Source organism: Lactuca virosa, chromosome 8 (assembly GCF_052849685.1).
Source record: "Lactuca virosa cultivar CGN04683 chromosome 8, Lactuca_virosa_CGN04683_v6, whole genome shotgun sequence".
In the NCBI taxonomy this organism is placed as follows: domain Eukaryota; kingdom Viridiplantae; phylum Streptophyta; class Magnoliopsida; order Asterales; family Asteraceae; genus Lactuca; species Lactuca virosa.
The window spans coordinates 338234871-338258363 of NC_136433.1; positions in this window are offsets into that span (position 1 = coordinate 338234871).

Sequence of the window (23493 nt, forward strand, 5' to 3'; positions counted from 1 at the left end):
ATATCAGGAGCTTCTTGGGATTGGCAGGGTACTACCGGAGATTCATACAGGATTTATCCAAGATTGTAGTACCCCTCACTCGTCTGACGAGGAAGGGGGTGGATTTCCGGTGGGGCCCCGAGCAGCAGAGGGCGTTTAAGACCCTCAGGCAGCGACCATGCAAGGCTCCAGTATTGACTCTCCCAGAGGGAGTTGAGGACTTTGTAGTTTTTTGTGATGCATCCGTCACGGGACTGGGAGAGATCCTCATGCAGAGAGGACGGGTGTTAGCCTACGCATCGCGGTAGTTGAAGCCGCATAAGATGAGATACCATACTCATGATCTGGAGTTGGGAGCGGTGGTATTCGCTCTCAAGATTTGGAGACATTACCTCTATGGGGTCCGTTGTACCATCTACACGGACCACAAGAGTGTGAGGGCACATCATGGATCAGCCGAATCTGAACATGAGACATCGCAGGCGGCTTGATGTGGTCAAGGACTATGACTGCGAGATCCTTTACCATCCTAGTAAAGTGAACGTGGTTGTGGACGCTCTGAGCCTCAAGTCAGCTGGATCTTCTAGCCCAATGACATGTATGAGGATATGTGTGGATTCTCCACTTGTGAGCTTGATCAGCGGAGCTCTGACAGAGGGTATGCGTCAGGAGAATTGGAAGCTTGAGAGGATTAGGGGTGAGAACACCCGGTTTGTGCAGGATAGTCGGGGATTACTGACCCATTGCGGCCGAGTATGTGTTCCGATGTCTGGTAGGGTCAGACAGACTATATTGGAGGAGGCTCATAAGTCTTGATTCTCTAGTCACCCAAGGCCACCAAGATGTACCGGGACTTGCGATTGAGTTACTGGTGGTCGTGCATTAAGCGAGAGATCGCTTGGTATGTTGAGAGGTGCTTGACCTGCAGGATGGTCAAGGCCGAGCATCAGAGGCCGCATGGCAAGCTGTAGCCTATAGAGATTCCCATGTGGAAATGGGAGCAGATCACGATGGACTTCATCACTAAATTGCTGAGGAAGGCAAAGGGGTTCGACGCCATATGGGTCATCGTGGATTGATTGACCAAGACTGCTCACTTTCTGACCATTCGGGAGAGCTCATCGGCCGAGAAGCTGGCCAATGTGTATGTACGCGAGATTGTCGCTCGCCATGGGGTTCCGATCTCCATCGTTTCAGACTGTGATGTTCGGTTCACCTCTCGTTTCTGGCAGAAATTCCACGAGGAGCTAGGCACGCGGCTGCACTTCAGTACAGCCTGTCATTCACAGACTGACGGCCAGAGTGAGTGGACCATACAGACTCTCGAGGATATGCTGAAAGCCTGCGTTATTGACTTCAGTGGGAGTTGGGACTCCTACCTACCCCTTGCAGCGTTCTCCTATAACAACAACTTTCACTCCAGCATTGGTCACAGGGTGATGGGTCGGACTGAGGTAATCCTGAAGACTACAAAGATGATTCAGCAGATTAGACAACGACTGCAGACCGCACAGAGTCGGCAGAAGAGCTATGTCGACCAGCGCTGATCTGAGTTGGAGTTTCAGGTCGGTGACATGGTACTCCTGAAGGTCTCACCCTGTAAAGGTGTGATCCACTTCAGGAAGAGGGGAAAGTTGGGTCCTTAATACATTGGGCCATTCAGGATCATTGTCAGGGTTGGAAAGCTGGCTTATCGACTGGATCTTCCGGAGGAGCTTATTCAGGTCCATAGCACTTTCCATGTGTCATAGTTACGGAAGTGCATAGCAGATGAGGATGTAGTGGTATCGTTAGACGATATTCAGGTCGACGAGCGCCTGAATTACGTGGAGAGGCCAGTGGCTGTCCTTGAGAGGAAGGTAAAGGTTCTACAGAACAAGGAAGTACCTCTGGTAAAGGAACAGTGGGAGAGCAGGAGGGGATCTGAGTAGACGTGGGAGCCGGAGGCAGAGATGTGAGAGCACTATCCAGAATTGTTCGCCGCAGCAGACTTCGAGGACGAAGTCTAGTTCAAGTGAGGGAGAATCGTAACACCCTGACTCCCAGGTACAAGTTCTAAAGCATTATATATATATTTATGGACGTACTCGACGAGTTGGTTGCCCCCAACTCGTCGTGTAGAGGCGGGATAACCCGCGTGGATTATTGAATCTACTCGACGAGTCGGAGGACCCGGACTCGACGAGTAGGAGCTGGGAGATGAAACCCTAATTTTTAGGGCTTGCACACTATTTAAAGGACCTTAAGTCCTTTCCCCCAGCCACCCTTTCTACATTTAACGTCCAGAAGCAAACCCTAATAGATTTAACCCTATTCTTGAGTGTGTGAAAGGCTAAGTGTGTATTTTGGTGCATTCCTTGAAGAAGCTTGAAGATTTAGAGTCTTGGAACTGGAAGAAGCTTGTAGATCCAGTATCTACATCGTGTTGGCCTCCAGTAGAAGGTAAAAAGTCTTTACCTTGGCTTTCCATTTCTTAGATCTTCTCTCATGCATGAATATGGTCATTTATGGGGAAAAAGGGGTCATTCTTGGATTTCAACTTGTCCAGAAGATATGGTCTCATATTTGGACTCCTATAGGTCCCAAATTCAGAAAGTTATTAGCTTTATCTAGTATTAACCCTTCACCATGCCCTAAACCCCATTCTAGACTTGGTTTTGGTGTTCTAAGCATGTTGGACCTTGTATTCATGTAAAGTTTGCAACTTTACATGTAATATGTGCCTTAGGAAGCAAGATCTATAACTTGGAGCTTTGTAGTAGCTTAAAAACGTCTGGATAGGAATTGGACTGCATGAACTCGACGAGTCGCATAACCGAATCGGCGAGTAGGATGAAGGTTGTCTGTATTTGATTCTGCATGAACTCGGCGAGTCAGTAAGAGGACTCGACGAGTCAGTTAGGGTTTTATTACCTTCTGAGTTCTTAAGGAACTCGACGAGCTGCTAGCTACACTCGACGAGTCGGGTCAACATGGACTATTGACTTTGACCGTTGACTTTGATTTTGACCAAAGGTTGACCAGTTTGACTTCTGGGGGTATTTTGGTAATTTGGGAATTTATAGAAATGGGTCACTGGTGGATGTAGGTGTTGGTCTTGGAGCTGCATTTGGTGAAGCTTGATCTTATCACTTCGAGCTACTTGTGGGGTGAGTTCTTCTCACTATATCAAGATGGTCTACGACACCAAGGCCGACCCTTTATTATTTGCATCCTGGTTTTAGGAGGGTTACTATGTTAGTAATTTGTTATATTGATATCCTGATTATAGGATGGTTGCTATGTTAGAGATCGGTTAGATCAATATCCTGGTTATAGGGTGGTTGCCATGTTAGTGATCGGTTAGATCTGTATGACTATCTGTACTTGCATGCTAGCGTATGATATTTATTGGCACATGTTTGTTGGGTTGGGGATTGGGTTGAGGTAGGTCCTTCTTTGTGTTGTAGGCGAAGATACCCAGGGCGGACCGGATAGACTACAGACCCGGCTAGGGCATACTAGTCAGGTCGAAGGCCCAGCGACCGGTCCGGATAGGCTAAAGGCCCTGAGAGGCAGTCCAGACGTACCGATGGCTCGTAGAGTGGTCCAGATAGACTGATGGCCTGTGAGGTGGTCCAGTCAGACCGATGGCTCATTATGCATGTTATATTTGTTTATATGATATGGTTATATCGGTATTGCGTTGGTATTTTGGGGGAACTCACTAAGCTTCGGGCTTACAATTGTTGATTTTGTTTCAGGTACGTATGACGATCGCAGGAAAGCGAAGGCGAGATCGTACACCTCCTATGGTTTTTATGATTTGATTATGGGAAACTATGACATTAAACTATTTTGAAAACAAGTTTTGTAGTAATCATTGGTTTTGAAATGTTTTATAAAGTTTAAATGTGGCATGATTTTTATGGATGTTACAACCGAAGTAGTGCTCAAGACCACTGAGTTGATTCAGCAAGTATGTGACATATTGCGAGTCATACAAATCCGGCAGAAGAGTTACCCAGACCGTCTTCATTCGGATCTCAAGTTTCAGGTGGGGGACTTGGTGCTTCAGAAGGTGTCACCTTGGAAGGGTTTCATCCAATTTTGGAAGCGCGGCAAGCTTTGACCCCAATTTGTTGGTCCCTTCAGGATTACCGCCCGGGTGGGCAAGCTTGCATATCGGCTGTATTTTCCTGATGAGCTCAGTCAGATCCACAACACTTTCCATGTCTCTCAGTTGCCGAAGTGTGTGACCAATGATTCTACAGTGCTTCCCTTGGATGACATTCAGGCTGATGAGTACCTAAACTATGTGGAGAGGCTGATTGCAATTCTTTACAGGAAGACCAAGGCTCTGCGCAACAAAGTGGTGAGCCTGGTGAAGGTGTAATGGAAGCACCAGAAGGGCTCTTAGTGGATGCGGGAGCCTGAGGATGAGAGGAAGGAGCACTAGCCAGATTTCTTTGCAGCAGCGGACTTCGAGGACGAAGTATGATTTTAGTAGGTGAGAGTTGCAACACTCGTTTTCTAGATACCGTTCATTTTTTTATCTAACTTTAAAATCTTTGTAAAATTAATCTGTATGCGGGGCGTACCTCCTAGTACGTCGGGCTTAGTTCATTAATGGGTGACGGGATTTCTTTTATGTACATCGGGCGTACGTAAGAGTACGCAGGGTGTACTCACAAAGATTCTAAAACCCTAATTATTAGGGTTTAGACACTATTTAAAGAACTTTATGGCCTCAAACCTTTCCTTAACTCCAGCCTCCGTCTCTTATCCCTCATCTCAAAACCCTAATTCTTATGTGCAAGTTTTGAAGCTTTTTAGTGACAATTTGGTGTTCTTGGTGGTGAAGGAAAACCTTTGAAGTTGTGGTGTTGCTCTCAAGCATTTGGATCTAGATTCTTCTCATCCTTGTGCATCTTCAGGAGGTATAAAGTTCAAATATTAATGGTTGCCTTGCTAGATCTTGTTATGTTGCAAGTTATGACATTTTTGTCCTAAAAATCTTGGTCTCTTAAGTATTGTCTAATCCAGACCATTTGAGTTGTCCTTTCAAGAATTTTAGAGTGTTTAGTGTCATAAAAATGCAAGCTTGGTCCTTGGTATTCATCCATGCAAGATTTATGGAGTTTTAAATGGTTCTGTGAGTTATGGTTTTGGTTTTGGGATCCTTGTAGCCATAAAAGGCATAAAGGTTGCAACTTTATGATTTTAGACGTTTATTAAGATTAGATCTGAAGCTTGGATGTTCAGTCTTAAATCATTAAGACATTAAAAGAGAGTATGTCAATGTGACTCGTAAATGTATCTTTTGTCATTAGCTTTTTGCTTGTTACGTTGAGCAATCATATCTTCAGCTTCACCTGTCGTTCCTACTACTTGAAGACGATCAACATGATAAGGAGCTTTTTCAGTCGATCTCCACAAATCCTCATTAATTCCATTGAGGTAATCATCCATACGATCTTCCCATTGATCGTAATATTTAGGAAGCAACATCGAAATCTTCATGGAATATCCAAGTAGATTAGCATAGTTCATCATGGTGTTAACATTCAAATTCGCCATTAAATCAAGTTAAAAAGATAATAAACTTGAAGAGAAAGAAATCAGATACAAACAATTGATTAACGATTGCATAATCGTTAGATCACATGGATCAATCGAAGAATTACGTTTTCATTTGCGGAAAAAATGAAACGGAACAACTGATTCAATAAAATGAATATGCAAACGAGATTCTTCAATCGATACGTTGATTCCTACTCTGATACCAATTGAAAATTTGTTTTAATCAATCATATAAGAAATCAGAGTTAATATGAACACATAATGTAAATAAGATACTGATACAATTCATATTATCCGGAAGTAGTACAAGTACAATTGTAGAGAGAGAAAGTTCAAAGCACAAGGTGCAAAAGTTATGAATGACTTATGTACTTACAATATTTATAGTGTAATCAACGAATGCAAAATGTATATAATCACTTAGAGATTACAAGAGATATTACAAATGTTCCTGATAAAATGTGACATCCCCAAATTCACGGTCATTTTAAAAATTTTATTTATGCTTATTTAAAAATCAGATTATCCATTTAAAAAAGTGGTATTGCGGAATTTGTTCCTTGAAAAACATGATAATAATATTATCATATCATTTCCGAAGAAATGTATTTTGTTTATATAAAAACTTTGGGATGTCATTTTCAATACAAAAACATAAGCATAAACAGACCTTACATTCATTTACAATAATGATTTACATATCCTTTAATCTCTCAGTGTAATGTGTCTTCATATTGATACCCGTGATACAAATAAACTGAGTGGGTCAGGTTGGGAAACCCTGTGAGTACATAGGGATTTCAATCCTACAACGTTATATATATATATATATATATATATATATATATATATATATATATATGTTTTAGAACTCACAATATATACAATTTCACCTCATATAAGCAATTTTACCCCACCCCGTCGATCCCCACAACGACACGATCCATACTCTCGGATCTAAAATTAACAGTTTTACCTAATCCATACTCCCGGATCAAGTATGTCTAATTCATGCTCTCGGATCAGTGACAAAATACTATGTCCACTCTATACTCTCAGACTAGCGACGAATGACTATGTCTAATCCATGCTCTCGGATTAATGACAAATTTTAAAGTTCTACCCTCCGTGTATATCTCACCCGTACTCATAAGAATATACCACCTGATATTCTTCTTAATTAATTTTGGGTTATTCTGTATCCTAACTCATTATATATTATTAGATATGCTCTTAACATGTATTTTAGGTAATATCAAATATTTCACACATAAAATATACATAATACTTTATTTAATACTTGTATTAAAATCATGTTTATGAAAGGGACTATGCACTCACTTGTTAAAGTGATGACTCGAAATTCAGTAGCGCTTCGCTTCTAACAATCGTCTTTTCCATCGATGAAACCTAGTATCGGGATGTGCACTACTGTGTTAAATCTTAGAAAATCATAATTTCCTAATACGAAGTCAGATATGGACGTTCTTTTTATGCACGCTCTCGGTTTAACGTATATTACGACTTTCGTTTAGATCGCTAAGACCATCCTCATTGGCAACCAAATGCTTGGTTGGTTGCCATATTTCAGTTAAAAGAATAAAAAAAATCCTTTAAAACCCACGACTAGGTTGCTCTACCAAACCTAAGTTGTCATTTTCATTTCATTTTTATTTATTTATTTGTTATAACTATTTTTCACTTTAAACATTATGTTGTAATTAGTTTAATTTTATTTTTATTAAAAAAGATAAACAAAATACACTAAAATACGTAAAATAATTTTGTCTACAAATAAAAACCAATATTAATATATTTTAAGATTTTTTTTTTAATTTTTTTATGTTGTCTATATAATCTTAAAAACAGTAGAAAAAATTAGGTTATAAATTGAAAAATGTATAATAATTAGATTCTATAATATAATAAAAACTAATTATAAATAGTATAAAAGTTTGGTTTGGGTTGGGTTGCTAATGGGTGTTAAAAGTTGGTTTAGTTTGATTGTGTAGGTGGAGGAGATATAAATTATTTTTTTTAATTGATAGTTGGGTTGGTTTTGGTTGTAAATGGGAGTAGTCTCAGACAAAAAATAAGTTATCAAAAATTCATTTTTTACGTTACGCGGTGTCGTGCCGGTTTAGCCATAAAACTTCGACGGGTCATAACTTCTTCGTTATAACTCGGATTTCAGCGTTCTTTATATGTACGGAACCCTTGTGACATATACTATAACTTAGTTAAGATTATTTATTCTAAATAATATTCTATCAAAAAGTCAGTTTTGATGCTTATTGTCTCTAAATTGACTATCCTGAATCTGCAGGCGTTACAATTATCTCCCCCTTAGGATGATTAAGTCCCAGAATCATCAACGAAACAGGGGTTGTATAATGACTTCATACGTTATCTTTTCATCCTAGGTAATCATTGTAACTCCTATATTCCTTCGAATGAGTATCTAACTCTTGGACTTCTTGACTGCAGGTGGTGCTTGATCTTGCAACCGTTCTTCGTACTATGTTGGACTTTCTGTCGTAACCTTCGAGTTACAAACAAAATCCTTTTTCGAGACTCCTGCTCCTTCTTAAACAAACTTAAATTAAGATAAGTTCTTTACTTTGATTATCGTAATAGACCGATGGTTCATGTTCTAATGACCTCTCATCGTATGATGCAACACTTAGACTCAAGTCTTTTAGAGTCAAATTCCAGAATGGAATATACCTTCCTTCATGTTCTAATGTGATATAATCACATTCTAGCATGTAGCATTTCTAGCTACAAGCTTCTTACCTTAACAACTGTTGTGATGCTTCTATTGATCGCTTCGATTATCTTTCACTTCAATCTTCTGGATTAAGTTAGATGCTACATCGATCTTGGTTCTCTGAACCACGTAACATACTCATCTTATTCGGACTCGATTTTATATGACCACTAGGGTCGGAATAATTATCATCTTCTTAGTCATTACCGAAACAATGGTAACGATAGACATGAATCAAAGAGAATCATTTACTAGCGCCTTGGTAACCTTGTGACTTTCCTTGATCCAAGCGTGAGTCATGTGCTTCCAGTAGTATAGGCCTCTACTACCTTTCACACCTACTCATACTCGTCCCAAGTATTGTCTCACGGTTTTCCAAGTCACCAAACAAGAATTTCACATAGCAACTTAACACATCAGGTAACATAACCAAGCTTTATATTATTTTTTTGAAACGATTACATAGATGTTCAAGTTCAACCTATACTATGCCTCTAATAGGCTACACCACATGATACTATCCGCATGGCTACTTTATATCTTGATCTTTGGATATAAAGATCCTTACTCTTGATCCCTTGCATTGTCACCTGCTTCATCAAGGATCATATGGAATGCTCTTGTCTTTGGCTTTGGTGGTACGTTTGGCTTTGTAGCTCCTCCCCTATTTGGGCAGTTTTGCTTGAAGTGTCATTCTTCCCCACACTTAAAAAAAACTTCTCTCTTGGTTGTGCATTCGCTAGCGTAGTGACCAGTCTTCCCGCATTTGAAGCAGGTCACTTCTTTGGAGCATCTCCCAATGTGCTTCCTTCTGCACTTGTCACACCACTTTTCTTCATTTCTATCCCCATACCTATTGTTGTTGAGATCAGACTTCGGGAACCTATTTTTCTTGCGGATCTTGAAGACCCCTCAAACTTCCTCTTCTCGCCAACTTCATCTCTCTCCAGACCATTTTCCATTATCTGGGTCTCAACATTCCTGGTTGCCCAGACGACAACTTTCAAACTGGTCGCTTGCTTGACCATCGGACCAAAGTCTATTGGCAATCCATTAGCAAACTTGTTGACCTTGCAGAGTTCAATCGGAACCAAATAAGGAACAAGCTTCATTTTCTCCGTAAAACATGCAGCATACTCGGTGACGCTCATCCTTCCATTCTTCAGATTCTGAAACTCGTTGTTGATCTCTAGAAGATCCTGCTCAAAGCAGTACTGCATTCTCAGTTGCACCAAAATGTCCTCCCAAGACATATTACTAGCTTCTCCTTTGGGCATGGTATCAGCTAGTAGCTTCCACCAGCTTAATACCCCAGTCTTCAACAGTGTTACTGCGAGGGTGGCCTTCTGTTTGTTGCTGCAGTCGCAACTTTCAAACATCATCTCCATCTCGGAGATCAAATCCATGACTTCCACCGGTGTTGAGCTTCCAGAAAGACTTGGTCGTTTGGATGCCATAAAATCCTTGTACTTACATCCACGTCCATCATTTCCTCCATTGGGTTGGTTTCTTCTAACCACTTGTGGCTCAACTTGACTGACAGTCTGGCTATTTGACTGTTCAATGTTTAGTTCAAGTTGCACAATGGGTACAGTAGGTTCATCCCTATTAAGTAACATTTGCCTCATCTCCTCCCTTTGTCCGGCCATCATAGCGCGAATCATTGCTTAGACTCCCGCCATCGTGATTGGCTCGGTGCAGCTGCTACCACTATTGCATGCTCAATCACATGCCGCTGATTAGCATTATCATTTCCATTAGCGTTTCCGAATCCGCTTCGATTTCCCACCATATCGATCTATACACCAACTTAGAATTTCGGTGTGCAGTGACGAGAGTTAAGATATGCAAAGCTTTATTTATGATAGATGTATAAATCTGCTTATCACTCCGAAAAGTTACATGCCAGTTCTAATACCGTAATTAAACGCTTAGAAATCTGAACACATAAAGTTTCCAAATCCGGTCGGCAACAGACTATAGATCCAATCAAATAATGGCATCATAAAGCATCACAAATCATTTAGCACACAAAAACATTTTACGCATCTTCCCTAAATAAGCTAGTGCTCGTGTAAAAAATATAGCAGAGACTCATCTCACAATCATCGCTTAGCATTCTAAGTTTAAGTCTAGAAATAAATCCTTATTCCTAGTTCGCTTAAACTAATGCTCTGATACCAACTGTGACATCCCCAAATTCACAGTCAGTTTATAAATTTTCTTTATGCTTATTTAAAAATCAGAGTATCCATTTTAAAAAGTAGTATTGCGAAATTTGTTCCCAGAAAAACATGATAATAATATTATCAAAGCATTTCCGAAGATATGTATTTTGTTTATATAAAAACTTTGGGATGTCATTTTCAATACAGAAACATAAGCATAAACAGACCTTACATTCAGTTACAATAATGATTTACATCTCCTTTAATCTCTCAGTGTAATGTGTCTTCGTATTGATACATGTGATACAAATAAACTCAGTGGGTCAGGTTGGGAAGCCTGGTGAGTACATAGAGATTTCAATCCCACAATGTTGTATCATATATATATATATATATATATATATATATATATATATATATATATATATATATATGTTTTAGAACTCACAATGTATACAATTTCACCTCATATAAGCAATTTTACCCCACAACGACACGATCCATACTATCGGATTTAAAATTAACAGTTTTACCTAATCCATACTCCAGGATCAGGTATGTCTAATCCATACTCTCGGATCAATGACAAATGACTATGTCCACTCCATACTCTTGGACTAGGGACGAATGACTATGTCTAGTCCATGCTCTTGGATTAATGACAAATTTTAAAGTTCTACCTCCGTGTATATCTCACCCGTACTCATAAGAATATACCACCCAATATTCTTCTTAATTAATTTAGGTTTATTTTGTATCCTAAATCATCATATATTATCATATATGCTCTTAACACGTATTTCAGGAAATATCAAATATTTCACACATAAACATATACATAATAGTTTAACTAATATTTGTATTAAAATCATGTTCATGAAAGGGACTATGCACTCACTTGTTAAAGTGATGACTCGAAATTCGGGCAGCGCTTCGCTTCTAACAATTGTCTTTTCCTTCGACAAAACCTAGTATCATTACCGCTAGATTTTATTCTAATATTTATTGCGAATATGTACGAGCGATATTTTTTTATAAGTGTTAAACAATACTTTTCAACTACTATGTTCAGACAGGGTCCAAACATGAAACACCGGAGGGCAAGACCATTTTGGCATATTTAAGCTGTTCTGAAATTCAACAACCCTATGCGGTTCTTCAAACCAGATTCCCCGTACCGTGAGTAGTTAAAATATATTATAATAACACTTTATATTTTATAATACTTAACACATATATTGTTTATAGGTTCATAATAACGATATTGAACTTAAACATAAGCTATACTTAAAGTATGGTAAGCATAACTCACTTACAAGGGGGTTGGCTAGGAACGGGGCTCTGCGGGGGCAGAACTTCCGAGCCGAAAGCTCTTCTGTTCGGAGCCTTCTGGTGGTCCGGGACTTGCCTCTAACACTTAGGAAGTGCTAGGGAAGAGGAGGGATCGTTTTGGAGTATTGAGAGAGAAAGAATCGGAAAAGTGTGAAGAAGAATGAGGAACCTCGCATCTTATTTATAAGGGCAGCTTCGAACTACGTTGGGTGCAATCCTCGGAGTACGTTGTGCGTACGAGGGGATACATTACGCGTACAAGGGCCAGCTGTCGAGGTCCGAATGCGAGACCGTGGGGAGAAAGCAAGGGCCGAGATTAAGCCACATGCCCCCCTTTTGCATCAGCTTATTCCCGACTTCTAAATTCCGTAACTTTCGCATACGAGCTCCGTTTGTGACGTTCTTTATATCCACATATAGGTGGAGACGTAATCTACGACTTTTGTTTAGACTCCGTCGGCTAATTTTTACTTTATTTTTAAAGTTATATTTTAACAGGCTTAGACAGGTAAAGTCCGTTAAAAATTCATAACTTCGTCATCCGATGTTCGTTTTCGTCTGTCTTTATATCGTGAGCTCCTACTAACGAGATCTTTGATTCTCGTTTAGATTGTGTCGGCTAAAAATAGGTCGATCTAAAATTCAAATTTCGGGTTGTGCATTGCTATTTTAAATCTTAGAAAAATCATAACTTCCTCATACGAAGTCAGATTTGGACGTTCTTTTTATGCACACTCTCGTTTTAACGTATACTACGACTTTCATGTATATTACTAAGGCTAAAAAGTAATTTATCAAAAATTCACTTTTTATGTTATGCGATGCCGTGCTGGTTTAGCCGTAAAACTTCGATGGGTCATAACTTCTTCGTTATAACTCGGATTTCAACATTCTTTATATGTACGGAACCCTTGTGACATATACTATAACTTAGTTAAGATTATTTATTCTAAATAATCTTCTATCAAAAAGTAATTTTTGACGCTTATTGTCTCTAATTTGACTAGCCCGAATCTGCGGGCATTACATAAAATACATACACTATCGAAGTCATGAAGACCTTTGATATTGAAACAACCTTCGCTACTAAAACAGATACCCAAGACTTCCATTTATCACAACAAATATGACTCTACAACAACCCCAACTTAGCTAAACGAGGTTTCCTCGTTTTTCTTTTTATTTTTTCATTTCTCATTTTAGTTCTTTTACGTCTAAGTTTAATGATCTCTATTAGCTAAACGATCCCTATATGTGAGACAAGTTTGTAAAAATTTTCTCTAAAAAACAAATTATGTAATTTTAATTTAAATTTAGACACATTTCTTTGTATATGAATGATATTGCAGATGCTATAATTGGAAAAAGATTGAAAATAGGATGTTATAATAAGCAAATGAATTAAAGTACATTAACGAAATGGTCCCTTGTCACACCCCCAGCCGGCGATGGAAACATCGGGCTATACAACCTCCGAAGTTGGATCACATATATTTAATATACATTGAACGGTACAACACAATATATAACATAAATATCACTTCCATTATGGATTAAATATTACATCAGAATATGTTTTGAAGTATTAGAATTTCCAATACAAATAGTGCATTAACAGTTAGGCATAACAATAAACAATCAGAATAACAAGCTTCCAGTGCTTCCATTAATCAACAATTGCTTCAAGGAGTGCAAGCTTCCATCTCTTGGTTTCCTAGGAATACATGCAGCTTTGAAAATGTCAGCATGATGTTGGTGAGCTCACGGTTATTATATATAACTATATAAGTATTTTAAAATTTCAATGTTAAGGTACAATTAATTCATGAGTAGCATTCTACTTTTTATAGGTACTACAGCTTTCATGGTTCTTCCATTGTTCGTAGTATAAATAATATATATCCCATTATTTCTTTTAGGCGTTCACCTATTAATTGTTTGTATTGTATACGCATATAGTTAATGTTTTCTTTAACGCTCCTCGACAATGTTACAATGAGTTCCCATAATCAAGCTTTTAATGAAAGATTGTGCCCATGCATGATGCTTCATTGGAAGCCGAAAAAAGTTTAGATAGTTATCCTTGTTGTGACCTGACCGCCATGGTTGTAGCTAACAACCGCAGGTGGGGGTGTCAAACCCATATAGATCTACTCATAACTCTCCTTCTCACTTAAGATTAATGATTATAGGCTAGGGTTTTAACTAAAACTAATTAGCTAAGGTGATGAATTGTTGTTTCATTTAATATATGCTTTATTTAGTAGTTAAAGTATGAAAAGGATTCCTCCATGTTGTTGTTATAATTATACATACATACATACATACATACATACATACATACTTACATACATACATACGTACATACATACATACATACATACATACATACATACATACATACATACATACATACATACATACATATATGCCATCAGACAAACATCACATGGAAGAATCCTATCTAAATAAAGCATCACATGGAAAGTATGGAATACTAGCACAGTGTACTTCTAAAATCGAATGAACTTATTTCGCAAGGTTTTTCTTCGGAGTGAAGTTTAGAACCGATTAGGATTATGCTATGAGAGGTAGTGATAGTGCAATCAGACAAACATTCGTTGGGGTCTGATACTTGAAAAGTGTTTCATCCTTATGGTAATTGAAAGGTATCCAAAATAATTCTTTCCAGAATTTCGAGGGATCCAAAGTATTACGACAAGAGTTCTAACGAGAATTCCTTTCACCTTTTATTGTTATTTTTAGAGGAAGAAAATTTTATTAATGTTAACTAAATATCTAACGAATACTATTATACATCGGTAAAATTAAACAGTCCTTCGATTGAAAGCATCTACTCTACAACGGTTGGACTCAAACAAGAGATGTGCCATAGAGCTAAATCAAACTTTCTAAAACCATTTAATGCTAGAATCATTCAACTTACGTCTCCATCCAATAGTTAATAAACATGAGTTTCTTAGTTTTTACCAGATTTATGTTTTAGCGAGCGTCTAAACCTAGTGGTTGTAAGGTTTCTATCTTTACTTAGTTTGCATGCAAGTTGTTTAACAATGACGTACCAGTTTCTATAGGTGGATCATGGATATAGTCTCTTGCGAAAATCAAAAATGCTCTTCCTCGATCATTACTCCTTCAATATTTCAATTTTGGGTTGTCCCTTTTGAAGTGGACAGCTTCTCCTATATTCATAATAGTTGTGACAACTTTCAATTCTGGGTCAAACAAAGCCAACAAGTCAACTAAGTAAACTCGGCTAGAATTTGGGTTCTAGGATAAGCGCGACGTTTCCTAATATTTCTAATGGACAAATTACGAGTGTTAATACAAAGTACTTCGTTTTCATCAATTAGTGAATAAAAATCCTATTTAGGATTTACAACGCAGAATTCGACAATTCAAGTATATATTATTTTGGCAAAAATAATATTCATAACACGATATACTAATTACTTTGATGATAATGAGGTTTTTATGATACTTTAAAATTTTATGATTCAAATTTAGTAATTATGCATTATTATACCACACTTTGTATAAAATATCACTCTTTTTATAAAAAATTCCATAATTTTATAAACTAACTAGATTTTTATAAAAATAAGGAAGAGTTGACTTTGGGGACAAGATGGTTGCATTTTTCCCAACAAGACTTTTACCCACCATGTATCAAAGCTTTTATTCAACATGTAACCATGCATGTCATCTCACCCCACCCCATCCCACCCCGCCCCTTCCCCTCTTCTTTATATTTTCGGCCAAGAAGGACCTTCCCCCCACCTCATCATCTTCATCTTCATCTCTTTCTTCATTTCTCCATTTCTCCTCTCTACAACAAGCTCAAATCTTTCAAGGATAATTCTTCATAAGTTGGTTCTTAGCTTTTTGGTAAGCATTTCCTTGTTAATCTAGTGTTTTTACACACATTCATACTAGTTTTTTTACATTTACACACATTTATATGTGTTATTATCGATAGGGTAATACCATCTTCAAGTGTTCTTCAACCATCTTCACGTGTTCTAAGCTTGAGGATCTTCATCTTCATCTCTTTATCCACTAAGAAATTCACCCAAGGTGAGTTCATACCCCTTCATTTTCGAGTTTTTCCAAGTTTTAGAGGAGAATACAAGTAAACAAATCCTATTTGGATGATCTAATGGATTTGCAAACTAAAAATACAAGTTATGTCACTAAATCATATCTAAGCTTAAAAATCAGCTTTTTACAGAAAAGTTGTGGTCTGTTCACGGACTGTTTTACCCTGCTTAAACTTCATATATTTCAAAACTGTTCAATATGCAAATAGTTCAGGTCTATACCTTTAAGGACTACTCACACGCGTTCATACAATTTTTCTACAATTTATGGTGATTTTTACAAAACTGCCTATCATTTCAGAACTTTTTCGGACCAGTCTATAAAAATGAACATTTTCACTCTGGTTAGGAACCACTTAAGGTCAGGGAAAACTATTATGGACAAAGTACACTCATTTTCTAAGCTCTGAGAGTTTACGGATCCAAATTCCGACTTACGATGATTTTTCTATAATTTTCCTAAAAACATGGACAGAAAAGTCAAAAGCCATAAATTTTCTTTATCATACTAAATGTTTTTATACTTGTGTTTAGATGTAAGTTTATATGTTATAATTTTTTAAAACATCTAGACATGATAAATTACATGTATTTATATATTGATTATATAAATGGACTTAACAAAATATTCATAATAAATTATAAGTGGTATAGTTTATGGGTCACAAATACTACTTTATCATTTTGCACGAACCATATAATTATTTAAAGGTGTAATTATTTTTTTTACACCATGTCACCACTATGGAAGGGTACTACTTTCATTTGAAAAAAGGGTTTTCATTACACTAGACATAAACCTGTTAATATAATTTTGTGAGACATAGCCTTCACCGTACCTACTTGAGTACATACTACAGTTAATGAATTATAACCACAGTCTCGGTAAGAAAGCGTGACACTTGTGTATAGATCTATACGGGACTGACAACCCCGTACCTAAGTTGTTAGCTACAGTTAGACCGGCAGGTCTAGGGTGACACATGTGTAACATTCCGATGCATAAAGAACGTCGTAGCAGGCCAACTAGTCGTTAGCATGGTTATAATAACTCACATGGGGTATTAACAATACATTTGGTTTACGGGGCTAACATACATTCAATCAGTTTTATATAATGATAAAACTACATAATACTACTTTCCAGTACAACACTACTTATATTTTTGGTCTTTGGGTTTAAGACTTACAACTCATTTTTAAAGAAAATATTGGATTTTCTGAAAGCGCACTCTATCATTTTACAAGGAAAAGTTATCGATTTTTCTCATACAAAACTCTTATGAACTCACCAACTTTTTGTTGACACTTTTTCAAAACCACTTGTATTCTCAGGAAATCAGTAGACAGGTAACCAAAAAGGTTTTGAGGATGGGGCGTCGCAACGTCACGTCATTTACTTTTGTCATATGTATTTGGTATCAAGTAAACAATGTTTTGGATACAATGTAAACTTATTAATTATTAATATGATGTTTTTATGGCTTTGATCACGATTATTCATTATGTTATGATATTGTACATGAGGTCATCCACCCTCAGACGTTTCCGCCGTTCTGGTTTGGGGGTGTGACAATAGTTGAGATTTCCACCAATAGTAATTCCTTGGTTTATAGCACGGCTCGGGATCCTACATGACTTAGCGGTGTGGCCCTTCCTACCACAGTTGTTACAAACCAGTTCTCTGCATACACCTATGTTGTGGTAGTAGTACACATTGCATAAAAAAAGATCTCATGCGTATTGTCTTAGTGGGGTGGGTGTGGGGATAGTTGTTGCGTAAACTTTCTCCAAGTCTTGTTTTCTTCATGCTGGTCGTCCTAAGTCGCTAACAGACTTTCTAGTGTTGTTTCCTGATTTTGGGAGGTCAACCTTCTAGACCATAGTTCCCTAATGAATCTCACGAGTAGTCAAGTTATAGGTCAATCTCTTGGCACTGTCGAACGTAGTTGGCCTGCATGTAGTAACTAACCCTTGAATAGGTTGAACCAAACCCCATATATATATATATATATATATATATATATATATATATATATATTTCCACCTTCTTATACTCTGGGATGACCAAGTTGGGACAACAAGTGGCGAAGCCATTGAAGCGGTTGGTATAAGTTAAGATGTATGTGTCCTTCATGGTTAAATTCCACAGCTCTTGCTCTAGTTTCTGCATCTCCTCTCTGAGGCGGTACTCATCAATTATTAATTGCTTCAGTTCATCCCAATACATAACATTAGTTGTGATAATGCTCATGACCTTTGCATGGTTGTTCCATTATGATAACGTTGCATCTGCGAAGGTACATGCAACAAATCTAACTTTGCAATCTTTAACACATAAGCTTATCTCAAATACCGACTCCATTTTCTTGATCCAGCGAGTCAGTCTAACTACCCCTTCACTTCCGTAGAAATTCTTGGGTTGGCAGTTCATAAAGTCCTTATAAGTACAGGCCCTTTGGGGACCTCTATTATCTCCATGTGTACTATCTCCACTAGTTCTTTCTCCTTGCTCGGATCCGACATTCCTATTGGTTTCGAAGTTAGCTAGAACGTTCACAACACGTTGAGCGATTAATGCTTCAATGGTTGCTGAGTCCATTGGGGTTGGGTCTGGCTTTGGTTGTGTTACGGGGTTGCGTTTGGTAACTCGTCTTCGATGCATGTTTCAATCCTATAATAGTTAATGAAAAGAGAGAGTTAGTTTTTTTGAAACCCTTTGGTTAGTCATACACATTCGAGTACTCATGACCAGTTTAGTTGTAAGAATTAGAGAAGTTTTCGGGAATCTTGTCAAGATTAATATGTCGTGATTTGTAACATACAACATGTGGTAACTGAATGAGTTGGTTTGTAATAACACTTATGTCGAATATACTCTTTTTTACAACTACATTGTTTCTAAAGGTTGGTTAAAAACCACAAGAATTTAGATGAGTTAGGGATGAACCTAATCGGAGTATAAGCCCTATGCTATAGTCGTAATTTCCTATGAAGGTACTAGTTCGTTATAGCCAATAGATCTGATACCAATCTGTCATACCCCCGACCGACGGCAGATACGTTGGGCTGTGTGACGTTCGACGTTGGATCACATATATTGTGACAACTAGAAATTTTTGGTCAAACAAAGTCTAAGGGGTCTTGTGTATATGAATACCCACAACATATATATATATATATATATATATATATATATATATATGTAACTTTGATACAATAATATTTATTGAAAACCAAAAGGGCATTGTTTGTATAAGTTAATGTAATTTATACTTAGAAAACCTTGTCGTAATTAACTTTGAAAATAAACAAACTATAAACAAAATCACATATTAACAAATACCCCACTAGGCCGAAATCACCCTTTGATGGGTGATGCTTAGACTGAAAACCCTCCCATGTTGAGCCTCAAGACCGAAAACACCAAGAGCAAGCCCACTAAGGCCAAAAACGCCTTGTGTGAGAGAGTTAAGACCGAAATCACCATGGGAATGAGGTGATTTTGGTCATGTATGGTCGAAAACCCCAGTTGGAATCTTCCTAAAGTGATTCCAGTAGGATACAAGGGATAAGGTTGACTTTAAGATTTGATATCTCACCCCCTTTTCCCATGCAAATTCACAGTATCCTATGCAATAACCCAACATATATCCATGTAATAACCACCAGGTATCAAAGTAAATATCACATCAAATTTTCTACTCCTTATAATGGACGAGATCTCCTTCCACAAACACCACCATTCCCATTTCATCTACTGTAAAACTCATTTCCTCTCAAATAACCAAGTACAAGCTCCCAAGTTCCAAAAATCTTCAAGCATTGTTCTTAGATTTTGGTAAGTAATTTCGAGATTATCTAGCATTCTATACATTTTTATGTTAAGTTCATCCTATTTACACATATTATTATGTGTTAAAAACCTTTAGGATCATACCATTTCCAAGAAGTTCATCAACCTTATCCAAGAGTTTAGGCTTGGAAATCTTCAAATCGTCACTCCAAACAACCCACAAATCCACTCAAGGTGAGTTCATACCCCCACATTTTCAAGCTTTTTCATGTTTTTAGGGGGGAATACAAGTCAAAATTGATTTACTACATAATTACTTGTTGTTACTGTTGGAGTAGGTGTCTAAGCCCATAACTATAACTGGTATGTACTTGACCCGATAGTAGCATGGTCCTTTTGGGTTGCCTTCACCAGAGCAATTTGATAGAATGGACTTTTGAGAAAGAGGTTATTTGAGATTTATTAATATATTATAAGTATAATATATTAATTGAGAAATCATATTATTTAATTAGTATTGATCAAGAATTGATTTGGAATTAATTTTGTGATCAAAAGAGACTGATTAAATTTACGGGGACTGATTAAGTAAATAAGTAAAACTTATAGTTTGGGCTAGTTATCCGTGGTTGATTAGGATGGGCTAAACCTATATGATAGTCCATGAAGGTTTAACCCATGGGGCCTAAGAAATATGAAGGGTCATGGTGTATTAGGGTTTGCATGGATGAAACCCTAGTCATTGCCACACTATAAAAGCAACCCCTTAACCCCTAAAATTTGGCCCATGCATTCTAGTGAAGAGTCATAACCGATTTTTGTGCTATCTAGCCACTTCTCATAAGCCCCCTCTTGCATTTGGTGTTTGTGACACATTTGAGGCATCACATTTGAGGTGCTAAAGCTTTTGAAGGCCAAGAACTACAAGCTACCCTAAGAGCTATTAATCTAACTTTGTTTTATGTTGCATATCTTCAATTTTATGCGAGTTAGGTTGTGTGCTTTGGGAAAATGAATATGCATGAATAATTAGAGAAAACTTAGATCCAAAGCATCTAGGATTGCATGTTCACCATAGGAGTGTTATAGTGCTCAAAACCCAACAGTTACTTCTTGATGTTGAAGTATAGACTATTATTTGCTCAATTTAGGGTTATCACTATTTTTATACAATATTTGTGATAAATTAGTTTTTATATGCAAAATTAACCAAAAACATAACTTAATATATGTTACAAATATCATCAGGAAAATATGATTTGTAAAACCACAAGGTTTTGGAAACTTTTTACTAAAAGATAGCTTTTCTAGCAAAAGTTGTTACAATATAGTTATTTACTATTTTGGTGGGTTGCAACCCAGAGACATCATATTAGGATTACATATTTTGAATCTAGACAAGATTACAACTTTATATTAATATAAAAGATTATATAAATAGTCTCAAAAAATATACAAGATAAACTATAATTGGTATACTTTAAGAGTCACAAAACCACACTTTCATTTAAGATGAACCATATAATTATTCAAATGTATAATTATTTCATTTTACAAGAAAAAAGAGTCATAGTTCATGTAAATCTGTTGATGCTCTTGTGAGACATTCGCTTCACCGTACCTACCTAGTGTACACATTAAGTCCTGCATGATAACCATAGTCTCCTTGAGGGAGAGCAAGATAGTTGTGTATAGATCTATACGGGATTTACAACCCCACACCTCAACTGTTAGCTACAGTTAGACCGGTAGGTCTAGGACGAAAAATGTCTACCAGCTCCGACGCCTGAGGAACGTCGTTCAGGCATATCAGTCATATTAGCATGGTTATAATAACTCACATAGGGATTCACAAAACTACTCGGTTTACGGGGTAACTTACACTTCATTAGTTTTATAAAAAGATAAAACTACATACTATTTCTCAGTACAGCATAACTTACATTGTTTCGGTCTTAGGGTTTAAGGCTACAGTTTATATTTACGGAAATATTTGATTTTCGGGAAACATACATTGTCATTTTACAAGGAAAAGATACAAAGGAAACACATGCATTTTAGTCTTGGGTATAAGACTTACAAATTGCTTTTAAAGAAAATATCGGATTTTCTAGAAGTATACAAAAAACCATTTTTACACGAAACTGTTACAAAGCCTTCTCAAACAAAATGCTTATGAACTCACCAACTTAATTGTAGACACTTTTCAAAATCACTTGTATTCTCGGGAAACCAGTAACCACGTATTCAAACATTTTGAGGGCAGGTGGCGTTGCATAATGTTTTCTACTTTTCAGTATTTGTATTTAACTTTTGAGTAAGCGAAGTTTGTAAAAAATGTAACTTGTAATCTCAATGTATGATGTTTGTGTTGCTATGATTCATTTATATTCAATTGTTATGATACTGTGAAATGACGTCATCCACCCTCGGATGTTTTCGCCTTCCGGTTCGGGGGTGTGACAGAGTGGTATCAGAGAATTGTTTATAGTGAACTAAGTATATAAAACCATACAAAGATATACAACTGTAAATACAATGGGGCTATAACACTCTAACTACAAATATACTTTTAAAAATATAATAATGTTTTCAGTAAAGTATAAGTACATACAAGTTAAGGCAGTATCATAACGAGAGCATAATAAAAGTAGTATGATGAGTTGAAAATTATGGGTAGGCCTTGGGATATGTAATCAGACCTTGAATAAATATAGCTTGATCAACTATATTTATCCGATGTGTGACTAACATATGTTGGGGAATGGTCGCGGTGAATGAGTCTAACACTTACCAAAAATCAAGAACTATAGAATCAAACATAAACAATTAAAATACTATAGGAGTATTTTAGGATACATACACTTAAATTCTTCATGCATTTCTCACATTCTTGCACAAACATCATGGTAGGATTCCATGTACCTGGAGACCCCTATTTTCCCTAACCAGGGGAATGGTGGGTGGATTGAAGAGGATCCCGAAGAGGATCCTGAGGAGCTAATGGAAGAAGAACCCGGAGAGGATCCTAAAGAGGAAAAAGAAGAGGAAGAGGAGGACTCGGATGCGAAGTCCGAAGTCATAAACCCTCCTTACGTCGCTCGAGTCCCTACACATCGCTTAGGCTACAATGGACCCACGTCATGTTGGGCGGAAGACTTGGAGAGGTGGAGCCGACATCAACACCAGCGCTTTCCATACGACATGCTGTGTGGTTTCTATAACCTCAGCCATGGAGGACCGGCAGACAGGGCTCTTCCTGTCGTGGTACATCGCATCTCCCACCTCGGGGACCAGACTAGAGCAGCGGCGAACTAGATTGTGGACCTAGGGGCTACTACTGAGGCCGCCAACGCCCGAGACCGATGGATGGAGAGGGATTACCCCCGCACATGTCACCTCATTGACAGCCTCAACGAGGACCTTACCACCGCTCGAGCGCAAGTGCGAGAGTATCCGGAGAGGCATACAACTCTCGAGAAATGAGTGATTGCAGCTGAACGTCGGATAGCAAAGTTACATGGCGCCTCGACTTCATCCTCTGGCCCACAGGAGGCTACCCGTCGTGAGTAGGGCATGTCCCACTCATATCTTGTTTTTATTTAGGAGTAAGAGTTGGTACTACTATTTCATGTAGACCTTCTTAAAGGTCAATTTTCACTAAAAACTATGTACTAGAACCATATTATCAATGAAATAGTTATGCATTTTTATTTCATTGGATGCCACTATTTGTTATGCAATTGTTTACTTGTTGTAGTAAAT